This window comes from Chenopodium quinoa, unplaced genomic scaffold (genome assembly GCF_001683475.1).
Source record: "Chenopodium quinoa cultivar QQ74 unplaced genomic scaffold, ASM168347v1, whole genome shotgun sequence".
Classification (NCBI taxonomy): domain Eukaryota; kingdom Viridiplantae; phylum Streptophyta; class Magnoliopsida; order Caryophyllales; family Amaranthaceae; genus Chenopodium; species Chenopodium quinoa.
Window position 1 is genome coordinate 13,905 of NW_018742714.1, and position 23,855 is coordinate 37,759.

The 23,855-nt window shown below is 38.3% G+C and overlaps 1 pseudogene; it reads left to right on the forward strand.

The window, feature by feature from the left end:
• Positions 1 to 11,072: 11,072 nt before the first annotated feature.
• Positions 11,073 to 23,455, forward strand: LOC110722914 (annotated as a pseudogene).
• Positions 23,456 to 23,855: the final 400 nt, after the last annotated feature.

The following is a 23,855-nucleotide window of genomic DNA, read 5'->3' on the forward strand; positions in this document are numbered from 1 at the left end:
AAAAAATATATATATATTAAAACAAAGGAAAATTATTCCTTTTTTTTTTTTTTTTTTTTTTTGCATCACTTTCCTTCTTAGGGTGTATTTTTTTTAAATGTATCACTTTTATATTTGGTAATTTTATACGGAGTACTGTACTTTGTCATTTCTTTCTTTTACTTTAAACCTCACTCAACTTATTTTATCATTTCTCTCTTCCATGGTACTTAATAAAATAATAAAAATATTTATCCTCTCTCACATGCTTTTTTTTTTCATGATCCTCATCTTACTTTTACTATAATAATTTACTCACTCACTCACAATATTATATTACTCTCCTAAAACTTTGTGCAAACCAAAGTGATGCAAATAAAAATTAAAAAAAACGAAGGGAGTACTTTGTTTCCAAAGGATTTGAAATATTTGAATAAACCATTTATTTAAGTTGCTGAAATTGGTAACCAGGTTCTAGTTTTAAGGATCGTTTGGTTGGAGTTTTTGAAATTGACTGGAATGGATTTAAAGTCCATTTCATCCATTTTGTTGTTTGGTAAGGCAAATTTAGTTATGGAATCTCATAACAAGTGGTTCTAATTCCACCCCATCCCTATAATCTCATACCCACCTTGCCCCCTAAGATTCACCATCCATTCCTTTGATGAATTCTAAAACACAATCTAAAATATTATTAAAACCCAAGGTATTAACATGTTAACGACATGCATCATACTTTGTCATCATAAAATTTATGACATAGCACCACATAGATGAACATGACAACACATCAATATTTGGATTAGATTTGAATTATTGCATCCTTTGAACTGCAACTATTCCACAATTAATATCACTTTATTACTTAATTAACATTCATATATGAACTGTAACTTTTCATTAAGGGTTCGAAAAGTTTATAAGCATTATATACAATTCCCTCTAAATTGTAAGACAAAAACTACTACATCTCCTTTTCTATCCCCAACTAACTTTATCATTTTTATTTTACTATTTAAACTTAAGGCATTGGTTCCAAAATATAGTTTAAACTCATGGTAATTTTTTCATTTTGTATTTAAACATAACTCAGGGCATCGCATGGGCCCCAGACCAATTCCAAATAATAAACCAAACAAGTTTAAACCAATATGGGGTTTGGAATCCATACCTCCCTAGTATAAGAATTCATACCAATCCATTTCATCATAACAAACCAAACCACCCCTTAGTCTTAGCATTAAGTCATTAAGGGTGATGAGGAAAATTGATAAGTGAAAGTTATGTACATTTGTCGAGAAGGAAATAGAATTGTAGATTGACTAGCTTAGCCAATCAAGGAGTATTTCAAAACAACAAAATGGATTCAATTCTCAACCTCGTTCTTAAGTTGTATTTTAACACGATAATAGGATTGATGTGACTTTCCCGCAGACTGTCCCAACATAGTTTATTATTTATGCTTTTCTTGTATAGTTGTATGGGGCATAGCCCCATGTAAGAGCATAAATAATGGTAAGGATGCTAAATTCCTTTTTCCATTTTCTTTCTACTTTCTTCCACTTGACACACCACACTCTCTTCCCTCCACATCACTTCTCACTTTCTCTATTCTTTTACTCATCTTCTTTCTTAAATATTTCCAACATCAATGAGTATCCTTTTTCATTTTCTCTCTCCTATTTACATATAGGCATATAGGCAAATTTGTCAAAAAAAAAAACCTTTTAAAAGCATCATTTTGCGAAAAATAACCTTTTAAAAGCTTTTTGGTTAAAAAAAAATACCACATTTAATTTTTTTTTGTGAGAGAAAACCTATTTCACTAATTAACTTAATTAAACTATAAATTCTTCTTGTAATCCCCCATATTTTTTTAAAATATATTATAAATGAAATTATATATTATTTATAATATTTATTTGTATTTTTCCGGAATTTAATTTCAAAAGTTGCAATTTTAAATTGGGTCGAAAATTATTTTGGTACAAATTTTTATACATACCTTCATTCTATAATTCATGTCCAAATAAACAAAGTCAAACTCATCTTACTTACTTAATTGACCCATTAATTTAATGAGGCTCAATCTTACTATTTACCCTACACCACTCTCTCTCCTATAAATACCCCATACATCCCCATATTTTTCCCCACACAAAAAGGTTAGTAAACTCTCTTCTCTTTATTTTATTTCTCTTATTTTCCCTTTATTTTTCTTTTCTTTTCTTTTCTTTTTTCCCTTCTTTTTCCTTTTTTTTTTCTTTTTTTTTCTTCTTTCCCTTTCCTCCTCCTTCACGTGAGGAAATCCTCATTCTTCCTTGTTGCCGCCCAGCCATCTCCGGCGCACCCCCCTGCCGCCGCCACCTAGTCGCCGGCGACCACCCAGCCGGCGCCTGCCACCGCACCACCTTCCCCCCTTTTTCTTCCTTTGTTTTCTTAATTTTGCTTAATGTTCATATAATTAGTTTTGGGTTTTGATTTTATAGTATAAAGTTTATATTTTTAGTATCAAAACCATGTTTTTGATGTTTTAAACTAATAATTTCATATTATAATTGTTGTTATAATTTTCAGATTTTATAATTTTAAAACCTAGGTTTCAATTTATTTAAATTGGGATTTTAGGGTTCTTATGACTAATTAATTTGGGGCTTTTGTTCCTATTGGATTTCTATTGATTAATTAAGCATAAAAACATGTTTTTAATGAAGTTTTAAGAACTTTTAATCAAATTTATATTGCTGGAAATTTGTTTAAGTGTTAATTTGTGATTATTGGTTGTTTTCTAGGAGGTGATTATTCTCTAGGAGACTTTTAAGTGATTAAAAGTGGCACAAAGAATTGTTTACACGAGGTACGTATATGTCTACTTCGTTGCAAGTAGTATCATGTTTAGGTACCAAAGAAAAGAACTTACTTTCATGATTAGAGAACACTTGGATGAAAATTGTTTGGTTATACATTTAATTAATTCATGTGCTTGTGTTTATGAGACATTTTTGGTAAATTGATTATGTTTGTATGGAATTATGGATGCAAACATATTGAATTATATTGGATTAATTGTTTGTATGGAATGTTGATACAAGCATAATTTTATTGGATTGGTGTGTTAACCACATTTGGATTATTAAAGGATTGGAATTGAATGGTTTAAGTGGAATGAATTTATTAATTATTCCACAAGGTTGTTATTTATTTTATTTATTAATCAAGCATGACTTGTTAGTATGTTGAGTAAAAGTGGATTAAGCCGAAATGGCTAGGTGGGTTAACTATGTTCAACAATTTGGATAATTTGGAAGTTTAATGAAATTAAAGGTCAATTTGTGATGTGATCACCATTGTCCTAAATAAGATTAAAAGTAAATTGATGTATGATTTTTATGTATGGTCTATTTGATTGAGTCGGCTATTAATTAAAATTGTAATCACGTAAAGTGAAACATGGATGAGCAATAAAACTCTAGAAAGCGTGCACTTCTAGAGTATTGACAATTATGGGTTGGGGTACACGGTGGTAGCCCGTGGCTTTCCGAGGCTTGTTTGATCAACATGTCCTCTTTTCTTTTGGTATTTACATTTTATTTTATAATGAAAGTTAGATGGGATCCTAGACTAACTTTGTGAGAATGGAGTCGCGCCCATTCTTGCATCGCGCTAAACTTTTATTTTAAATGGTCATTTGGGACCAAAATGATTTGGTGGATTGGACAACCACGTCTATTGCTTACTCCAAATTAAATTAATTAAATTAAATATAAAGAGTCAAGTGTTTAGAATTGGTTAGAAAGTATGTTGAGTCAATTATTGAATTGTTTAAATGTGGAGTCTTGATTAATGAATTCAAGTTGTATGTTTATTTACTTTAATTAGTTGAGCATGTCAGGTTTGGTACGTTGTAGCTTGTATGTACTCAGCTTTGCTAATTGCGTGCTTTTGTGTGTTTTCTTTTGGTCATGGCCTTCGCCTTTCAATGACTCTGTGATGATCCAATTATTACACTTGTATTATTGGGGAGCAGTATTGCACAGGTTAGCTTGATGATGTGAAGTTCGGGGATTTGACATACGCATTGTCAAGGGATTGGTGTGATTGAGAGTATTCGTTCTTTGTGTTGAACTTATTTATGTTTCACTATTTTTATTATGTTTTGGGATTTTGAATATTGGTTTGGTTTTAATAAGGGTCTTTATGATTTCAATTTGTAAGCTTTGACTTATTGGTTTTCTAAATTATATCATTTAAAGATGTAAGTTGGATTTTCGCTGCGATACTTTGATAAAGCCTTAACGTTTTAACACGTGACGGTAACATGCCAATGGTTCTCTATTTTTATTTAAAGTAAGTGGTTTGGAAAAGGGAGAATTATTGGGGTGTTACAATAATTAACCTCTAACACACCAAATTACTAAATAATTAGATTTAATTAATATATATATAAAAAAACCCACCACCCCCTCTTTCCTTCTCGTTTCCTCCCTCCTCCTATAGAATCAACCCCTCCCCCACCGGCCCGCTATCCGGATCCCCGCACCTCTAGCGACCTCCTCCACCGCTAGACGACCCTTCATTTCCTCTTAATCACATCCCAACAACCATCTCCTTGATTTTGAAAAACTAACCCTAGAAAATTGATTTGAGGGTTTTAAATTTTGAGCATCGTTCTTGCAATTAATGCTTTTCTTGGCTTTGATTATGTATGTAGTGATGCTAGGGTGATTTAGAAACAAATTGGAATTGATTTGGGCTTGATTTGAACATGTTTGAGTATATAAGATCTAAAAAATTCGAAGGGAGGTGGTGGTCGCCAACGGGGATAAGGGGGGAAAGGATGGTCCACCGGCGGTGGAGGTAGGTCGCCGAAGGTTAGGGGATCTGGGCGGTGGGTCCAGTAGGTGAGGGAGTTGCTTCAAAGGGAGGAAGAAGGGGAAGGGTGGTTGGTTGGTGGTTGGGGTGGTGGTTTATTTTTATGTATAAATTAAATATAATTATTAAGTAATTAGGTGGGTTAGTGGTTAATTAGAATAAATGGGAGGAAATTAGAGTCTAATTAAGTTAATTAAAGGATAATTTAGGATATAGGCTTCCTCTCGCAAAAAAAAAAAAAATAAACATGGTGATTTTTTTTTAACCAAAAAGTTTTTAAAAGATTTTTTTCCTGCAAAATGGTGCTTTTAATTTTTTTTTTTTAACAAATTTGCCTTACATTTAATCCACCATGTATGCTAAAAATGGAAGTATGTCAAATTATGCACAAATTATACTTTGTACTTCTTTTATAAAGGGAAAAAATTATTACTGTTGGTGTTTTTTGTTTTTACAAAAATATGATTGTTTGAGATATTATTGCTATATGGAAATAATTGCACTTTAAAATCATGAACAATAATTTCCCACAATTTGAGATTTTACTGTTGAGCTCTAGTTTCCTAAAACTTACTAACACCATTGAATTTTATCCCCATGTTTTTATTTTTTTTAAGTAATAAAAAATGCCAATTTGGCAACTTTTTGGCACACCAACCAAGGTTTTGCATCATTTTCACCAAAAGATAAAGAGCAAATCCTTTTCCTAATAGTATCCTTTTAGCAATGTTGACATCAATAAGGAAGAATGATGTGCTCTAAGCACAACAAATAATTGAAAATGTTGCAAAAAAAAAAAAAAAAAATTAAAAACATCATTTTGCATTAAAAAAAAAAACCCTTTTAAATGCTTTTTGGCAAAAAGAAAAAAAACCTTTTAAATTCTTTTTAACCAAAAAAAAAATGATTGAGAACTTTTGTTGTTGAATGCAATCTACTGTTTCTAATTTACTTAATTACCTCTAACTCTCATTTAATAATTAGATTAATTTATATATTACAAAAAAAAAACCATCCCCCAACACTAGCCACTGCAACCACCCCATCCCTTTCCCTCGGTAGCTGTCCCCCTCCCCAAATTGAGTCGCCATCTGGAACCCCCCACCCTCGACGACCCATTTCGACAGACCCCCCTCCTTTTCCTCCTTACCCCCACTCCAACCATCCACCCTCCCTAAAACCTAACCTTGATAATTCACAACCCTCCCCCCTATCCTAACCCCCCCCCCACCTATGGAAAATCGGGCGACCCTACATAACCCAAACCCTTACCTAAAATTCAACAAACGAACTCCCATCCACCCTAAACTACTACCGCAAAGTCGCGAACCCCTAGCCCCCGGCCCACCCATGCCTTTGTCGCCAAACCCACCCAACCCAATCCCAACCCGCCTGCTTAATTTAACTCCTCGCAAAATCCCAAACCCCAGCCCTGCAACCAAATTGAGTTTTTCGTGGTGGTGGAAGGGGGGAGGGGCAGGTTTCAAGCACTCCCTCCGTTTTTAAATACTTGCTTCATTTCTCTTGGACACACATGCCGATGCTAATCATTGATCACTAATATCTTTAATTATCAATAAATATAAATTCTAACAATTAAAAATTAAAAATCTATTCATTGAGATGATTCCAACAAGTTCCCACAAGACTATTTTTTTTTTCTTATGTATAAATCATTAACATTAGTCAAAGTAGCACAAATGAATAGTGCAAAAAATAAAAATGAAGCAAATATTTAAAAACGGAGGGAGTAAGAGTTTAGGAGGGTGTGTGGTCGCGGCGAGGGGAAGGGGAAGGTTTGACATGTAGGGCGTGTTCGGCGCTAGCTTTTGAGTAGCTTTTAGTGGTTTGATCAAGTCAAATCACTACTTGACAAAAAATGTGAGTGTTTGACAAAGTAGTGGTTAGGGTAGCTTTTAGTGGTGAAGGTAGCTTTTATGAAAAGTTAGAAAGATTAGCTTTTGAAATTAGAGGTAGCTTTTGAGGTAGCTGTTGAAAATTTAATCTATTGTTTTAAAAAATAAAATGTTGATTTTTATATGTAACAGCTAGTCAACTGCTACTTTACCGAACCCTCATATCTAAATTATTTATCTTCACAGCTAACAACTTGTTGACAGCTAACAGCTACTACACAACTCACAGCTATCTCCACAGCTACAGCTACCTTCACAACTATATTTTGCCGAACATACCCATAGATAGTAATGACATCAATGATAATTACTTTAGTTATATTTATAGATTTTTGTTGAATTTTTTTGCCTATATGTAAAAGGCTGGCATGGGCAATTTGCACTTGCCCGGGACACACTCTCTACCGCAGTCCCGCCATGGCAAAAGGCTTAACAGTTAACACTCAAACTCTCAGACTTTCAGATGATACATACAAGTAATCCTGGGCACCGTGACGTGCCGGGCCGCCGCGGGCCGTGCCTGGCGGGCCACGGGCTGGTTCGTGCCGTGCCGGTCGTGCCGGCGGGCCCAGGATTTCGTGCCGTGCCGTGCCGGCCATTTTCACAGGCCAGCCCACGGCACGGCACGACCCTCGTGCCTGGCGGGCTCGTGCCGTGCCGGCCACGTGCCGGCCTGCGGGCTGGCCTACGCGGGCTGGTGCAGTTTTCATTTTTTTTTTTTTTTTTTTTTTTTTAATGACAACATTATAAATTAATAAGTTTATAATGTATATAAGTTATAAAATTATAATTATAAGTTTTATAAGGTAACTTATAATTTTATAACTTATAAGTTATAAGTTATTAAGTTATGAATTTATAATTATAAGTTGAATATTTATGTTTTATAATTTGTATATTCAATATTTATATTTATATATTTACTTTATACTATTACTTTAAAATTTAATGTTTATGATTTATTAGTAATTGGTATAATTTTATTTTTTTTAATATGAATTTACAAATTGTAACAAAACGGGGAAAAAAGGCAAATTAGACTTTGGATGTGAATAATGCGTACTTTATATTATTATTACTTGAGTTGAGAAAATTGTACAATGATAACAATGATAAAAATCATACAATGATGGTATTAAACAAAAATTGGAAAATGATAAAATTGATATTTTTAAAATCGTACAATATACAATAATTGTCTATTCTTCTTCTCCTTCTTCTTGCTCGTCTTCGTCTTCGTCTTCGTCTTCGCCTTCGCCTTCAAGGTCATCGGCTAGTTGCATAGATTGGGAACTAGCCGAACCCGAACCGGAAGCGGAGGTTCCTTCTTCGTTGTCGTTGTGGTCGTAAGAACGGTCTTGTGAGCGATTTTCCGCATCCAACCAATCTTTGAAACACACGCACATTTCTAGTGTTTCGGGTTTTAGACTTGTTCTTCTATCGTCTAAAACCCTTCCGGATGCGCTGAAAGCTCGTTCGGAGGCGACGGAGGAAACTTGGATAGCAAGAATGTCTCGTGCCATTGCCGCCAAAGTTGGATGCTTCGAGCTTTGTTGTTTCCACCATGCAAGGAGGTCGAGGCTGTTTATCTCATCGTCGTCCATGCCTTTGGTGAAGTCGTAACTCAGGTACATCTGCAACTCCGAGACGTCGCTTTGCGTTCTCCTCATTGATGAATCACCTAAAAACCTTGAAATCAAGTTATTAGCTTGTGAAAATAAATGTTTGGCCTTCTTACTTACGTTTTTGGATGGTTGGGAAGGCCCTGAGCGAGGAACGGTGCCATATTTGGCTTCATAGACTCTATATAAAGCAAAAAAACTGATCCTTCACATTAGTCTTATAGTTTTCTACATCATCGTCAAGAAACATGCATTGAAAGTAAATGTCAACTAACATAAATGTGTTTTCATACTTTTGCCTAGGATCTAATATGGAAGCAAAAATATAAATCAAAGGAATCTCACTATAATATTTACGCCACTTTTTTTTCCATTGCTGGAAGATACTGATCATAATCACTTTGATCGCGATGATCAGCGAAAAGTTGGGCGAGTAAGCATGCATTAGAAAGAAAGTTTTGAGCACAAGGATTGTAAACAGTAGAAAAACAATACGTCATGTTATATAATAACTGTAAAAATTGCATATATCTTTCACAGTTTTTCCAATCATCATCATACAAAGCATTTTGTGGAAATTTTTGGTTGTAAAATAATGTTAACGGGCCCTTGTACTCAATTGCCTTTGTTAACATGTCATAGGTGGAATTCCACCTAGTTGGGCAATCGGTTCTAATTTTTATTACCCTTATCTTTTGTTGTTTTAGAAAACTCTTCCATTCTTGGTATCTCATGTTAGAGCTATTAATAGACATAATAGCATCTCTGATTTTGCTGTAGTATGGGCCAATTGCCCGAACTCCATCCTGTACACATAAGTTAAGTACATGGCAAACACATCTAGTATGAAGAGCTTCACCGTCTAATAGTACATCGGTTAAGTTTTGTTTGATAAGATTAGCTGTGTATGTCATAGAGGTTGCATTATCAAAAGTCATAGACATCATTTTATCTCGAAGGTTGTATTCGTCTATTGCTTGCATTAAATGGTGAGCAATGTTAATGCCGGTGTGTGGGTATTCCAGCATTTTGAAATGTATTATTCTTTTTTGTAACATCCATTGATCATCTACCCAATGGCAAGTCACACATAAATAGTGATATTTATAACCACTATCCCAAGAATCGGCTGTTAAAGATACTCTACAGTTAAGGTTACTCAATTCGGCTTGTAACCGAACTTTGTACTCTAGGAAATTTTTCATTGCGGCGGAACGAACGGTTTTCCTAGAGATTCTTTTATGTTGGGGTTGTAGTGCTTTGTTAATGTAGGTGTTGAATGCGTCACTTTCCGAGAAAAGAAAAGGTTGTTCGGCGTGTACTATCATTTTTCCTAGTTCATCCCTATCCCTCTCATAGTTGTATGTAAAGCCGTATGGATGGAATTGGGAAATTTTGGGCTGGGTTGGATCACTAGCTGGTTTTGCACAAGCTTTCATGTGTCTAGATAAGTGTCCCGTCCCGTTTTTGGTAACTGCCGTGAATACACTATTACATGTTTTACATTTTGCCCATTGTTCACCATCTTTACTTAGGACAAAATAACGCCATACCTCACTCCTTCGGTTTTTCAAAAGTAGCATCTCAGTTTCGGTTAACCATTCATGATGTGTGTGATGGTTAGTAGTGGGACTAGTGGGAGTGGCAGTAGAAGGGGTAGAACCGGAGGGAATTCGGGTACTTTCTTGGCTACCTTGGCTAGAACAATAGTTTTGTTGATTACCGATATAATTAGGTGGAAATTGGTATGGTGGTAGTGGAAATTGGTTTAGTGGTGGTGCTGGAAATCCCGACGTATTATATGGCTCATAGCCCGGGGGGAAGTAAATGGGGTCATTGGTTTGACTCGTAATTTGGGGGCTCGTTGTATTTGGTGGTTCCCTAGAACTACTACTACGGATAAGTCGGCCTTTCCCCCTAGACCTAGATGATGGGTTGTTCGATGCCATAATTAACAATTAATTTTTTAATAAAAAGTGGTTAACTATAATAATAATAATTAATAACAACAATTTTAACAATAAAAATATCAATAATATTAATTAATAACAACAACTATAACAATAACAATAACAACAAAAATAAATAATAACAACAATTGTAACAATAATAATAATTAATAACAACAATTATAACAACAACAATAACAATTAACAACAATAATAATTAAACAAGATTATCCTAATAATAACAATAAAACAATAATAAATTTAAGATTAGTTTAGATCTTACAACCGTGCTTCAACGCTCCACTAATTACGATTACGAACTTTTTAATTTTTTCCGATATTAGGAAAATAATTAGAGAATTTAAGAGAATAATTAGAGAATTTAAGAAAATAAGGATTATTAGAGATTTAGAGAATATAAGAGATAAGAAGAAGAGATTGTGATTTTGTGATTTGGGAATGAAATGGAGGTGAGTATTTATAGAATTTTTGGCAAAAAACTAGCCGTTTTATAGCCGTTGGCCCGCGGGCCGTGCCTGCGGGTCGTGCCTGCGGGCCAGCACGGCGGGCCATGCCCGTGCTCGTGCCGGGCCGTGCCTAGGAATTCTCAACCGTGTCCGTGGCACGAAAGTTGAACTTCGTGCCGTGCCGTGCTTGACTTCGGGCCGTGCCGGGCGGCACGCGGGCCAACTCGGTCCGTGCCCAGGTTACAAGTAATTTTTTTTTAAAAAGAAACCCTAACCGTAGCCCTTAGGAGGTGTAGTGCAATTTTGGCCCGAAACACAAATTGGAGTGAGTCTCGGCATGAGTTCCGGGTCAACTCAGCGAATGTTCCAGCTGAAATTGGACTCTTTCACCGGCAAATCGGAGTGGGTGGTTGTGGAAGGAGACGATGAAGATGATGGCTCCTCAGTGGATTTGGCTACAACCTCGTATCTCGATATGCTTAACGACACCACGAGAAACAAAGCTTATCGTCAAGCCATTGACAACACTGTCACTCGACCTTGTAATGTCCTCGATATTGGGTAATCAATCTTAACTGTTACTCTCTTCCAATTGCTTTGCTTGATATCCCAATACTCTTGTTTCGTTAATTTTGCATTTCTGTTTGGCAGTTATATGCTTTTACAGATATTGTACTTGTAATAGTTTTTGTACTGTATTGGGAAAGGGAGTTGAAACTTTCTGTCTCTATCTTATGTTGTTTTGAATGTGGTGGTATGTCCAGTGCTGGTACTGGACTGCTATCGATGATGGCAGCACGTGCATTGGGTTCAGCTGACTCCACTGTGGCTAGTGATGACAAAGGAAGGGTTGTTGCATGTGAGTCTTACCTTCCAATGGCGAAGTTGATGAGGAAAGTTGTGCATTCCAATGGTATGTCCAGGAAAATACATGTCATCAACAATCGCTCTGATGAACTCAAAGTTGGAGTTGATATCAGTACCCGAGCTGATATACTTGTGGGTATATTAAACCTAATCTCTTTCTAATTCTATACTTGTATTTCCTGTTGTCTGTGATTATGTACCTGAAAGATAATGGTATAAGCTTTAAGCTATGAGATGAAAGCATTGTTTTCTTGGCATGCGCCTTAGTGTCTCGGCGCATTATTATTTAATAACAGTACTTTTGAGACCTCTATAGTCTATAGTCAGCTAGCTTAGGCATCTAATAGAAATTAGGCTCTTATACTTTTCGTACCTTTTTCTTACACTGCACTCTCACTGTATGCCATGTACTGCACCATGTTTCAGACTTCTTTCATAGGGGCTCTGTTTTTACAGCCTTCTGCAGGCTAGGTTATTACTGGAAAACTATGTAGTTCCATTCCATTTTGTATTGAATCCTTTTAACTGTCTAAGGAGTCTTTGCCACACTTCCTTACTCAAGTACAGTCAAATAACATATTTTCTATTTCTGCAATGTCACATTCTCATAAAACACATCTTACAACTCACCTGATTACTAAAACTTCACTAACCTATCCTTTCAATCTAAAATACGCAACCTCAAATTTCTTGAAAGATCTTGTGATTGCTGTCATTCTTCTCCTGCTTTCTTGAAATAAAATCTTTGCAACTAGACTGCATAACAAATGAAATTTATTATCTCTAACTGTTTGTGGAACACCAAATTGTAGGTTAGTGAGATCCTAGATTCAGAATTATTGGGAGAAGGATTAATACCTACTTTGCAAAATGCGCATGATGAGCTACTGGTGGAGAATCCTGATACTGTCCCATACCGAGCAGTTACTTATGGCCAGGTAAGATATTTTAAAAAACCTTCTTCTTGCTTGTCCAAGCCTGTTAAATCTGATTCCCTTTGACATTCCCCTAATTTTGTGTCTAATATGGTACGGAGTAGTTTATACTAGAAGCTTGTTATTTTATTGTTTGTGACTTTGCAGACTTTGAAAATTTAGGTCTGAAATTTTCTCCAGAGTAAAAAAAAAAGGCACATGATTTGAGATACCAAGTCAACTAATAATCAACTTGCCAAATGGTTAGTACTTAAACACCGTGGAGGTACAAAGGGATATTAGCCGGTGACGACCATTAAAAACTTGGAAATTTATGTAAGATGGAGTAGGGCATTATTGACAATGGATCAGGATTGCCGTAATTTACTTGTTGGCGATTTGAGATATATCCTCTGAACTGAATAGAAGTGCGTCAAGCTAGATAAGACTTTAGCTCAATTATTAAAATTTATGCCCCAATCAACATTCCTAAGAGAGCTTTTTAGCAACTTAAGGTAAACACTTATTTGAAAATTATACGGGCTATGTTTTCCTTAACAATTATAGTACTGAAGGCTATGTTGCTTGGACTTGGGCACCCATGTCCGACACGGGTACGTGTCCAAGCGTACGACTTGGCTATTTTGTGAAAAAAATTCCATGATTTTGAACTAAAAATGAAGTGTCAGGGTGTCATACTTATGTCCGAGTGTCGAGGATTTGTCAGGGTATGTGAGGTGAAATGAAGAGTCCGAGTAACATAGACTGAAGCTATAATTTCCTTTCCATGATAATATCCATCCCATTCCATTATTAGCATTAGCAACTGACTTGTTAGGAGCAAAGGTTAATTTTGTGCTTCACAGTTCAATGCTCTCTTTAAAACTTATTTACGCTTTGATATGTGGGGTAAAGGCTTGCATCCCATGACTTTGAGGTCAGGGATCAAGTCTCATTAGGCACTCTTTGGGGATGGGATTCCTCCCATCCTCAAGGTTCTATATTCTATGATGAGTGGGTTATCTCTTGAGGTAAAAGGCCACATCAAGGCCGATCCTTATGCCTGATCCAAAAAAAATAAAATAAAAAAATGGTGTGGTTTTATCTTACTAATTTACCGTTTCCTTTATCCAAAATTAGCTACCAATTACTATTAACCGCAAATCATTTTGGGATAAAGGTTTTGTTGTTGTTGTTGTTCACTTACTTTTCCCCTTTTTTCTTCATCACCATGTTATTTGTTATGAACTGGGTTCGGTTGATTGCAATCAAAACTCACAAGAATAAGAAGGCTGAAAGCTTGATGATTTACGATTAACAGAACAACGAATTACAATGGATAAACATAACTTGAGGTTATGACTCTCTAAGTAGCTTTAGGCCACCACTCCCTCATGTGTTTTCTCTCAAATTTCTGGACACCTTCCCATAATACAAATTCTACTACTTATACTAGAATGGTCATAGTGACCTTAGAGCTTAACATGTGATACTAGACTAATTTAGAAAAACATACATACGCACAAAGAAACTAGCTTGCTTTCTTTCCTTCCTTCATTCTTACTTAGATTTGTCTTCAACTCAATTAGACTTATCTTGATGTGGAGAATTGTTCCCTGCTGCTGCTCTTTGACCCTGCTGGAATTTCCTTCTTCGTGTATAAACCTTGATAGGTGGTTCTATCACATTACCCGTCGGCTCGAGATTCACCTTGTCCTCAAGGTGGAAAGCCGGGAACCGCTTCGCAATGGCCTCCCCGTCTTCCCAAGTGGCTTTGAATTGTGGCAGCCCTTTCCACTTAATCAGCACCTCAACATGCGGCTTTCCCCCACCTGACTTAGAACAGACTTCCAGTAACTCTTCAGGTTCCGCAACTAATTCCATATCTGCTGACAATTGCTCCAGAATGGAAGGATTAACCCACTCGTCTCCCACGGCCCTCTTTAATTGAGAAATATGAAATACAGGGTGGATTCTACTTAAAGGAGGTAGCTCTAGCTTGTAAGCGACTTTTCCGATTCTCAAAGGACCATAATAACGGGTTGCTAACTTCTCAAACGGCCTCTTCGCTAAGGAACGCTGGCGGTACGGCTGCAATTTCAAGTAGACTGCTTCCCCAATCTCAAATTGCTCGTCCCTTCGTTTTCGATCCGCATTTTGGTTCATAATCTGTTGAGCCTTGCTGATGTTGGCCTTTAACTCTTCTAAGACCCAATCCCTTTCTTGAAGCCAACCTTCCATCCATAGTTTCGATGGATCTCTACCATACACCACCTTAAAAGGTGACATCTTGGTGGTCGTATGGGGAGGCGTATTGTACGAAAATTCGGCCCATGTTAACCACTTGGCCCATTGCTTGGGCTGACTCGAAGCAAAACACCTTAGATACACTTCCAAACTGGTTAACGATTTCTGTTTGGCCGTCCGTTTGAGGGTGATAGGACGTACTCCGCCGCAAGTGTGTTCCCCGGAGGCGGAACAACTCTTTCCAAAACAGACTCATAAAGACCCGATCCCTGTCTAATACAATGCTAGCCGGAAACCCGTGGTGGCTCACGCACGAAACAATCAGCCACCTTAAGTGTGTTGTATGGGTGCTTCATCCCCACAAAATGAGCTTACTTAGAGAGCCTATCCACCACCACGAGAATGGAATCAATCCCCTTCGATAACGGTAATCCTTCGACGAAATCCATTGAAATATCCTCTCAAATAGCCTCCGGAATCGGCAATGGCTGTAATAGCCCCATCGGACTTTGTTGCGATACCTTATTTCGCTGGCAAACCGTACACCTTCGAACATAATCACTAACTCATTTCCTCATTCCCGGCCAGAACCAGTCCGCCGACAGCCACAGGTAGGTTTTGACCTCGCCATCATGACCCCCGGTGGGCGAATCATGGTGTTCAAGGAGAAGGGCAGGAATGATAGTGGAGTTGCTTGGTATGGCGATTCTACCTTTGTATAGTATCCTTTCTCCTTAGTGAAACCCTTAAGCTGCTCTTCCCCTCTCTCAAGGCCCGCTCTGATCCGGCCAACCAAGGATCCATTTGGATCTCCTTCTCTAAAGCCTTCCAGTTAATTTGCTGGCAGCAAATTAGGGCCTTCAACTGGGCCGAGGGTGGCATTTTGCGAGACAAGGCATCAACCACCTTGTTAGATGGGCCTGGTTTGTATTGGACTTCAAAATTGAACCCAATAAGCTTCCTAACCCATTTTTGATAGTCACCGCCCACTGCAGTTTGTTGTGTGATATATCGTAGGCTTTGTTGGTCCGTCCGAATCACAAAGTGTCATCCGAGTAAATAGTGCTTCTATCGAATCACGGCTAGACACATAGCCATCAACTCCTTCTCGTAAATCGACTTATCCCGAGCTCTAACTCCTAAGAGCTTGCTATAGAAAGCGATAGGTCGATTTTCTTGCATTAATACGGCCCCCAAACCAAAACTTAAGGCGTCGGTCTCGACGATAAATTCCTTCAGAAAATCCGGCATAGCAAGAACCGGAGCGGTAGTCATAGCCGTTTTGAGCCGCTGAAAGGCCCTTGTGGCTTCCTCGGTCCAAGCGAAACAATCTTTCTTAAGTTGGGCCGTTAGTGGGCCCGCAATGTGGGCATACTTGGAGATGAACTTGCGGTAGTAGCCCGTGAGGCCAAGAAACCCTCTCAACTCCCTAGGAACGGCCCACTCTAAGATGGCCCGAATCTTCTCTTGGTTCATGGCCACTCCATGTTGTGAAATGACATGGCCCAAGTAAGCAATTTTGGGCCTCCCAAACTCACATTTCTTCATGTTGGCAGTTGGTTTTCCAGTAGGCACTCCCAACACTTTTTGCAAGTGAACTAAATGCTCTTGCTCATTTTTACTATAAATGAGGATGTCGTCAAAGAAAACTGAGACGAATCGTCTCAAGAAGGGTCGAAAAATATCGTTCATCAAGGATTGGAAGGTGGCCGGCGCATTGGTTAGCCCGAAGGGCATAACCAAGAACTCGTAGTGACCCTCATGCGTCCTAAATGCGGTTTTATGAGCATCTTCCTTCTTGATCCGAATTTGGTGATTTTCGGATTTAAGGTCGAGTTTAGAGAAAAACTCGAGCTCCGTGCAATTCACCCAATAGCTCATCAATAACCGGTATCGGATATTTATCCGGCACAGTCTCTTTGTTCAATGCCCGATAATCTACGCAAAAACGCCATGATCCGTCTTTTTTCCTCACTAAAAGGACCGGGCTAGAGTAGGGACTAGTTGAGGGTTGGATAATGCCGGCCTCTAGCATCTCTCCGATCAACTTCTCGATCTCGTTTTTCTGAATTTGTGGGTACCGGTAGGGTTGGACACTAACCGGGTTGCTGCCATCTCGAAGAGTTATGGTGTGCTCACGTCCCCTACTTGGTGATGGAACTTGGGCCTCTTTTGCTGGCCCATTCTCCTTTTCTTCATGGTCCAACTTGTTAACTTCAACCCAAACCCTACTTCTCTCTTTACACAGTCTGACATGGCTTTCAACGAAATCTGCGTCTTCTCCAAGGTCGGGTCGCCGGTGAGAGTCACCGGAGCTCCGGCGAGCGTGAATTTCATCATGTGTGTGCGTCAATTCGTAAATACTGTGCCTAGTTTCTGGACCCCGAGGATTAAGTCGGCTCCACCCAAGCTCATCGGTAGAAAGCTTTCCACCACCGTCAACCCACCGTCCAATTCCACCTTAACACCGTCGCACACCCCTTTCCCTTTTACTGTATCTCCATTCCCAAGAGCCACCCCAAACTCGTTTTCTCTGTTCACCGCAAGTCCAAGTTCGCCCACCACCTCGGTGGAGATGAAATTGTGGGTTGCCCCGGGATCAATCATCACCACCACCTTCCTCCCTCTAACTTGCCCTCTGAGTTTCATAGTTTTAGGGTTGGAAAGCCCAACCACCGAGCACAGCGAAACCCCGATTGCGGCGTTTTCCTGACCGGTCTCCTCGCTTCCATACTCGTCGAGGTTGTCAATTTCCTCACGTACTTCGTCGCCAATCACCACCAACACACTAAGTTCTTTTCGCCGGCATTGGTGGCCTACACTCCACCTTTCATCGCATCGAAAACACAGTCCTTTCGATTGACGATCTTGATATTCCGACTCAGTGAGTCATCGAGTTCCACCCGAGTTGAGTCGGTTTGAAGCATTGTTAGATCGGCCCAAATTGACGGACCCTTGGGATTCTGGAGCTTTGGCCAAGCTTTACTTGGGCCTGTCGTGTTTGGCACCCCAAAAGTCTGGACCAGGCTGCCCTTGTTCAAGGTCGAACTCGTTTGAACTAGGCCGGCACCGGTGGTCCCAACACTAGGCCCTCCCTTCCATCCACCTACAGCCCTTTGACCTTGGTGTGCGCTCTGTTCTTCTCTTCAATTTGCACAACCATTTCCATGGCTCTCTCCAAATTTGAGGGATTTAACAATCTGAGCTCTGTTTTGACCGTTCTCGACAGCCCATTGATAAATTGTCCCATCATGAGACTCTCTAGTATATCTTCCAGTGGGGCCGCCATCTCGATGAATCTTCGGCGGTACTCCGCCACCGATCCTCCTCCCTGACTTACCGCGAGACACTGCTCATGGAGCGTCCCCGAATGAGAGGGGCGAAACTCATTTAGGACGCGTTGCTGAAGTCCGGCCATCCAAAGAAAGGCCGCCGTTTCTGCTCCCACTGGAACCACTTCAACGCGGCGCCGTCCATGGCTACTATTGCCGCCTCCATTCTCTCTCTCTCCGTTAACTTATAAAACTCGTAGTACATCTCAGCTCGGGCGGTCCAATTATACGGGACTACCCCGTCAAAGATCGGCATCTCCAATTTTCGGTGTTTCCATCGTCCGTCGCCGCCGTCTCCGGTGGTCGCCACTCCTGTTTTTCATATTGCTCTTCTCTGATCGGTGTGTTGTTGAGCCCCATCTCCAACCGCGGGCTGTTCTCTTCCACCACCGGAATGGCCCGTGAAATTTGTTGCGTTTGATTTTGCTTCGCTTTCTCCAACTCCTTCTACAGCTTGGTTATCTTTGCACGATCGATCGCGGCTTGGGTGTCCACCGTGACTCGGAAACGGTCAAGCCGGTCCTCCATTTTTTCTACGGTGGCATTCATCACCTCCTCTGTTTTTTTTTTTGTTCCTCCGCTAATTTCTGACGTTCCTCCTCCATGGCCACCTTTACTGCTGCTGTCACCGCTCGTTGAGATGTTGTCGTCGGGGGTTTGCAATTTTTCTACAAGTGTAGCCATTTGAGTTTTCAAGTCGGTCAGTGTCCCTTCCATGGTATCCATCCTTTGTGAGATGTTAGCCTCCATTTTTTATTTTATTTTATTTTATTATTATTATTATTATTATTATTATTATTATTTTTAATATTATGGTACGGAGTGTGGTTTTTTCGGCCGCCGGCAGTCGCAGGACCACCGCTTTGATACCAAGTTTGTTATGAACTGGGGTCGGTTGATTGCAATTAAAACTCACAAGAATAAGAAGGCTGAAAGCTTGATGATTTACGATTAACAGAACAACGAATTACAATGGATAAACATAACTTGAGGTTATGACTCTCTAAGTAGCTTTAGGCCACCACTCCCTCATGTGTTTTCTCTCAAATTTCTGGACACCTTCCCATAATACAAATTCTACTACTTATACTAGAATGGTCATAGTGACCTTAGAGCTTAACATGTGATACTAGACTAATTTAGAAAAACATACATACGCACAAAGAAACTAGCTTGCTTTCTTTCCTTCCTTCATTCTTAATTAGATTTGTCTTCAACTCAATTAGACTTATCTTGATGTGGAGAATTGTTCCTTGCTGCTGCTCCTCTTTGACCCTGCTGGAATTTCCTTCTTCGTGTATAAACCTTGATAGGTGGTTCTATCACATTATTTCCTTGTACTCCCTGTGTAATTTATTTTATTATATTTTTTGTAATGCAACACTTTGACCCATGCACAGTTATAAGTGGTTGAGTTGAATTTGTTAAAAATTGTTATGTGGGGTTTGTTGGGGAATTAAAGATAATTAAAAAGAGGTATTGGCCTATTGGGTGAATAGTTCATTCAAATGTAAGCTTGTGAGAGGATATAAATAATAAATAAGTATGAGTGGGTGGAAGTGGGGATCATTAGAGGAATAATAAAAAAGTATGAGTGGGTAGAAGTGTTGCATCTAAAAAAATGGCCATATAGTCCTGAAACAAGCAAAATAACAAAATCTCTTTTGTCATGATTGAATCAAAATCAACTTCAAAGTAAACAACATTATTTCATTGTTATTATCAGATTTTAAGCTCAAATTTAGGCGTAAGAAATACAACCCCTGAACTTTGTTTTCATGGGTTTTGTGATCTCCTTAAAGACGAGAGATGTTCGTTGCATAGTATCAGTTCTTAATGCGTAATAGACTTATTGGTCTTGAGATACATCATATACTTGGAACTTTTTCATGGTTTCTTGCAATACCCCTCATATTATATATAGCTACCCCTTTTTATACTAACAATAGCCCTTATTATTGAATTTAAATTGTGCTTTTTAGTTTTCACTATATGACTTGTTTTTCAGAGACCCTCCGTAAAATATATATATGGAACTCTTTATAACCTTTCAAACCATTTTAGGTCATAGCTTATTTATATTGTTGTCTAACAAAGTGCGCCTTTGTCCTCAGTTAGTTGAAAGCAGTTTTCTATGGAGGCTGCATGATCTCTATAGCAATGAGATTGTGCATCGGATGGCATTCGTCTTGTTCCAAACTGAACGCAGTTCCATTTTGAGTATCGAACCACAGCAGTACCCCATGCACTGTGACCCATTGCAAGAAGAATTAAAGCTGGTATAACTTTTTTTTCAATTCTGCCTGAACAATCTCTCATAGTCTCATACCTGAAATAAGTATTTGTTATAACATCCGTCCAGCTTTCAGAACCCTTCAAAATTTTTGAGTTTGACTTTTGGAAACGGCCAAGCAGTCATGGGGAGGCTGAGATACTTGTAGAGGCAGCTACTAGTGGAAGTGTGAATGCTGTTCTCTCCTGGTAAATCATCTCAGAAGCTGAATCAATTGTCTTATATTTTTGCTCACACATAATAGGATCTTATACTTCTTTAGGTGGGTACTTCAGCTTGATAAAGAAGGAACAGTCTTTTACTCTACTGCACCAAAGTGGATCAAACTTTTACAGACAGAATTTCCAGGTACTTTAATCATCATTGACTATGCTAGTATATTGGTGAGAAAGGTTTTCATGCACATGTTTGAGATTTTCAAATGTCTTACTTCTGCTATTTTCACAACTGTCACTAATATATGACCTTACATGCTTCCTGTTTTTATACCAATACTAAGATTATAATCCTGCTTCCAGTTGCTATTTGTAAAAGCTCCTTTTATATTTTTTTACATGCTGACTAAATTTGTCAATATGCCAGGTAATGAGAATTGGTGTGACCATTGGAAACAATGTGTTTGGTTTGTCCCAGGAAAAGGTTTATCTGTATCCAAAGGTGAAAATATTCAGTTGCTTGCTGTCCACTCAGATATAAGTATTTCCTATAGCCTCTGGCTGAAAGCCAAAGAAATAAGAAAGAGCACGTTATTCGCAAAGATGATTTCCAGCTTACTTTGTCACCTGAAAAAATTGCAACTTACTCTGATGATAAATGGAGGCGTTATGTGTCACTAGCTTTACAAAATGCTGTAAGGGCTTGATTGCATTATTCGTCTCCTCAATGTTCTATGGGTTCATCATTTGTTGTAAAACTCTTCATTGCTAATGCCATTTTTCTGTATAAACCATATGATGAAGTATCACAATGGTGTGAATAACTTGTTCATTTCCATTTGTAGGATGGACTTTAGACTATGTATTGACTTGATAAAATTGGTAAAGTATATAGATTTGGTCTTTACTATGGTTGTATACTTGTATGATCATTGTGTGGTTTAAGGGGAAAAACTGTCAGTGTATCTACACCATGTTGTATTCATGTGATTTGTCTTTGCTGGAGTTACTTTTTGGTACGAAACAACTACTATCACTGCTGGAGTTACTGAGATGTTTTGGTTGTATGTTAAAGGCGTATGTCCATTTTTTTGAGTTCTTCCCCCCCCCCCCCGTCCTTCCTTGTTTCCTGAACTAATATAAATTTTCCCCCATTTGCAGTTGCATAGAAAAGATTCCCCGTTGTGTTTTGTTCTGGATGATAGTATTTTCTTAGCCACAGCCATTGCTCATCTTTGCAAAACTTCCCGTGTAATGTTGTTGTTTCCTGGGTTGCGAGAGAGAGGTTTACAGTATCTGCGAGCTACTGCTGAAACAAATCAGTTTTCTGCTGACCGTCTGAAGCTTCTTGACCACCGATTAGAGTACATCTCAATTCATGAAACAGATGGGAAGAAGGTAGCCATGGCAAAGTTTTTCATCGTACAACAATGGTTTTTCTCGAATTCATGCCATAGCTGACTGAAACTGTCAGTTAATGTTGCTTATTTTCCTTTCTGTGTAGATTGACCTGTTGGTTGGAGAGCCATTCTACTATGGATCTGAGACATGGCTTCCATGGAAAAATCTGCGATTTTTGGTGACTATATTGCTACCTTGTCTGATTTTTATAAACTGCTTGTAGCTATTTGATAGGATAATGATTTTCTACCACCCTGGTTTTGCTGTGCAATTACTTTCTTTGTAGTTCTAAAATTTATAATCTTCAAGAAAGATCAAACTACTTTTTGTAGTTCAAGTCTGCAATTGCTTTGAATATACCAAAACATGGAGAAAGAAAGAGAACTAGTATGCATCACAGGATTTGGACCCAAGCTAAGGGGAGTGAAGAGGGAAAATATATCCGAAGGTTCCACTTTCCTCCTCTGTTTATGCTTAGCTTTGACTGAGCATGTGTTTATGACAGAGTTACTCTTAACACCTTAAATAAGAGAATGTTATCAATGTATCAGTGCTTAATTTCCTAATATGATATTCCATTTTAATTGTTCTTACTATGATACTTCCTCCGTCACTAAAATTTGCAACACATCCTTTTATACAATTATATAGAAACTGCATCTAAGTGAAGTTCAAATCTTGTTGCTGGTGTACAATTCCATATACTTTCTATCCCTATCTATTGTGAGCTTCTATTAGTATAGGGTCTAAGGGTCGGTACAATACTAGACTTTCAGCCTTTATTATATATGAAATACATGCTAGTCACCTTCATCTCATGATTCTTATTTAAATATTGACTTTTTCCTGCATTGATTATATTTGTGATATGAATTTAGGAAAGAAAGGACAAGGCTTGAAGGAAATTGTCCAAAGATGCTATTGTCATTCCCTGCAAAGGAATTTTACGTGTTTGTGCCATGTCTCTCCCGGTAAGAGCCCTGATATATGCTGATTGCTGGTGTGTTGGGGCGGAAATGTGACCTTATGATCTGCTTGTTAGGATCTCTGGAAAAGTCGTTGCAGTCTTACATATATTGAAGGATTTAATCATTCTGTTGCCAATACCATCCTGGGGGCATGTGGCAACTTGCCATCTCCTCAGGAGGGTCCTATACTGCCGTTCTTTGTCTGGCAAAGTGGGGAATCTAAGGTATTGATACCACTTCCTCAACGGCTCAATCCCCTACCCCCCCCCCCCCCCTCAAACCTTTCATTTTGTATTAATATCCTTTTTTTAATTTTTTTTTATCTGCAGGAACTGAGTGAGAGGTTGACACTGATGGAATTTGACTTCTCAAAACCTATGAGTTCTTGCTCTGGTAAAGCGAAGGTACACACTCTATGCATCTTTTGCTCAGATAATGACCCATTGTTAAGTTTCTAGCTTCTAATACTATATAATTTGAATTGCTTGTATGTAAAATTCATGGTTGTTGAGTAACATTACTGGTAAAAGATATTTCTGACATTTTGTATACCTTTTAAATTGTGTCAATTGTTCTTGTGCATGGGTGTTACACATGAGTACATGTTTTACTCATTGAGAAAAAATATTTTAAGAATTAGGAATTGCATAGGTAATTTGGACATGGGCGTCTGGACATGACACATACCAATGCAATGTTCTTAGACTCCAATATGCCTTTTGCACAAACAAACATATAGAGAAGGCAGTGAAAAGGATGGAATTGTGGTGAGAGAAAACAAATGTTATTAGTTTGAATAATTGATGATCAATGTGTATTTTGAGATAACTGGAGTTACTCAAACTTTCTCAATCATTGGTATTTGGGAACCTC